Raw genomic sequence first — 2,976 nt, forward strand, 5'->3', positions numbered from 1 at the left:
TTCTGCGTAGCTAACAAGAAACACCCATTTCTGCCCAGGCCAGTGTGCTCAGGGGGTGAGAGCGCCAGCCCATGCACCAGAGGGTCCTGGGCTCCATTCCCGGTCAAGGACATGTGCCTGGGTTGCAGGTTCGATTCCCGGTCAGGGTGAGTGTGGGAGGCAGCGGGGGGCAGCCAATAGATGTGTCTCTCTCATATCAGAGTTTCTCTCTCTTATTTCCCTTTCTCCCTCCCTTCCACTCTCTCTTAAAAAAGCAAAAACAATAGAAAAAAATGTCCTCCAGTGAGGATTAACAAAAAAAAGCAAGAAGTGCCCATTTCTTTGGGATAGAGCATGCAGGTAGTAAAACTGTCGTGAAATTTTAAGTATGTGGATAGAGGAAAGGAATACATGGATATAAAGAGCTCGCACACGGGAGGTTTTCCTCACACCACAGCCCTAAGGTGGTGATAGCACACCTGTTTACCAACCGAACACTCCATTACAGGAACAGAAAAACGGACCAAAACTGGCTGAAGTGTGAAGGGACTTCAGTCACTCGGGTAAGTGAGAAGGCTGAGGAGGGTTAGCTTCCGGCTGGCCTCGGTCCCAGCCTCCCCACTCCCTGCCCAGGCGCCCCGCGGCCTGGAGGGTCCTCAGCAGCTGAGGCCCTCACTGGATGAGAGAGCCCGACCACTGGATCTCCTCTCTTCTTGCTCGTCTTCAGTAGGAAGAATTAAAGGAATTTCCCGTAGCTCCCACTAACACACTGAGTCCCCTAGTCAGCCTGCCTCGGTCGGCTTTCCAGCCCAGTTAAGTCGCTGCAGCCAGGGCACTGTGTCTCCTGACTAGCTTAGGCTGGTCATATGTTTCATCCCAGGATCCCCAGGGCTCTTTGACTTGTGATGGGGTTACAACCTAATGAACCCATCGTAAGTTGAAAATGCCTTAAGTGGAACATGGATTTTAACACGACACTGTAGAGTGCGGGTGTGTGCCTCATGGCTGCGGGCTGACGGGGCTGCGGCTTACTGACGCTGCCCGGCACCACAGAGTACCTTACTGCAGAAGATGAAACCTGAAAATTCATGTTGCCCCGTGTGCACATATACATGCAGAGAAGTCTGATATAAATGTGACCGGAATCCAGAGCAGAGAAGGTGGGGCAGAGGCAGAAAAGGTAGTGGAGCCAATAAATGGCTGTCCTGGCTGGTGTACCTCACTCAGCTGGGCATCCACCCGCGCACCAGGAGGTCGCCGGTTCCATTCCTGGTCATGGCACATGCCTGGGTAGCAGGCTCGACCGGGGTGCAGAAGGCAGCCCATTGAAGTTTCTCTCATCAATGTTCTCTCTCTCCCTCTCCCTCTCTCTAAAGTCAGTAAAAACATATTTAAAAAATAAAAATAAATGTCTTAAGTTTCGTCAAATGTCCTGAAAACTGCAGATCCAAGAAGCCAGTGACCTCCCAGCACAGGCCCAAGAGAAAACCCGAAGGGCCCCTAGAAGCACTCCTGCAGTCAGGGCCCCACCACACAGCCCCGGCCAGTGGGGCATGCGCGGTGCGGCTCTGTGCGCGGGGCCGGCGAGCATGCGCAGAGTAGTCGTGTGCAGAGGGGGAGCGCCCCAGGCCAGGTCCAGAACTTGTCACTGGCGAGACTGGCCCTTGAGCATGCGCACTGGGGGGAGGGGGGGGATGACTGCGGAGGCGGCAGTTGCTAGGCAACGGTGAGCGGTCACAAAGGTGGGGAAGCAGACCGTGGTGAGGACTGGGGTCGGTTACGGGCGGGCCGGGGCGGGTACCACCCAGAGTTAGAGATGAGCAGGCAGCAGGTGAGGCGGCGGGGCTGACGCCTGGGCCACGCCCCCCCCCAACGCCCACCTGGCAGGGAGCCCCTCCGTCCAGGGCAGCCCTGGTGACGTGCCTTGGTGGGGCCTGAAAACATCAACAGTCTGAAATGGGTGATTTCTGAAACTTAATGCTACCCGGTACTTAAGAGGGAACCGAGTCCAAAGGCCTGGCCATGTTTTTGCAGAGAATTTATTTAATTTTACATTTGTCTGTCTGCTTCTGGCCGCCCCAGCTGTGATCTCACCAAAAAATGTGCAAACAAGGAATTCACAAGTTACGAAAAATAGGACAGTATGTCCAATTGTACTTTAAATGGTATATCTCTTATATGCATGTTTTTAATTGGCATGTTTATTAATTAGCTTAGGGTCACTTAAACAAATTGGTAACTAATTACTTTGGCACCACAATGGTATTTTTTGTTACCAAGCTACCTCTTGGTAATACTGGAGTTTACGAAGAAAGAATATTCCTATTAATTTCAGCTCTTAATATGGGGCAAGGGTTACGTTTCTAAGAGCCAAGCCCGAAGTCTCGCAGCAGCCTGGAGGGACGTGGGGCAATAATGACCATTTACAGAGTATCTTCAGTGTGAAAGGCCCACGGAAGACACTTTACAAAAACTGCCTCCTGTACTCACAACACTAACCCTGCAAGGTGTGTGTGTGTGTGTTATTATACCTGTTTTAAGGTGAGGAAGCTGACTCATATGCAACGTAAACTGCCCAGCAAACAGGTGGAGCAAGACTGGACCCCCAGTGTGCCCCCACATGAGTGTGTGTGTGTGTGTGTGTGTGTGTGTGTGTGTGTGTGTGTTGTGGCCACACTGAAGCAAGCCAGCGTTCCTCTCTGTCCCCTGCATTCAGTGTCTCCTTCCTCCCTGGGGCGAGAAACACGTGCTGAGCCCCTGGGTGACTCCCTTCGTGTATGTGGTGCAGCATCTTCGCTCCCATCGTCCTCCAGATGCCAGTGAGGTCTTCGGCCTGAGGTTTTTGCACTCATGTGTAACCATGTTGTCTCGCTCTCCTGTGCAGTCTCACCCTGACTTGCTGTGGACTATGTTTCTAAGTAGAAGAATGAAAGGAATGCAATACCATGATGACAGAATTTGATAGAGCAAGCAAGCGGCAAAGCTTCCTGATTTAGC

This window comes from Cnephaeus nilssonii (genome assembly GCF_951640355.1).
Source record: "Cnephaeus nilssonii genome assembly, chromosome: 12".
In the NCBI taxonomy this organism is placed as follows: domain Eukaryota; kingdom Metazoa; phylum Chordata; class Mammalia; order Chiroptera; family Vespertilionidae; genus Cnephaeus; species Cnephaeus nilssonii.